We start from the raw sequence: 236 nt of genomic DNA, 5'->3' as shown, positions 1-236 counted from the left end.
TGAATAAAAGAATGGATGAGAGAGGGGAAGGATGAGTATGAGTGTGGTCATCCTGTTGTCACCCTGACGTACCTCCTTGTCCTTGTTCCACAATCCAAAAGTGGTCAGGGATTGTAATAGAAGAAATCAGATGATGGTGGGTGGCCTCAAGGCCATATGCTCAATTTCAGAAGGAGCCCAGATTGCAGCGTCTGGGTCCGCAAATGGAAGCAGAAGTACTAGAGACTGCCTGTACA

The sequence above is a fragment of the Galeopterus variegatus genome, unplaced genomic scaffold (assembly GCF_000696425.1).
Source record: "Galeopterus variegatus unplaced genomic scaffold, G_variegatus-3.0.2 Scaffold11559, whole genome shotgun sequence".
Taxonomy (NCBI): domain Eukaryota; kingdom Metazoa; phylum Chordata; class Mammalia; order Dermoptera; family Cynocephalidae; genus Galeopterus; species Galeopterus variegatus.
The sequence above is the reverse complement of the archived record's forward strand: the minus strand, read 5'-3'. Positions refer to the sequence as shown.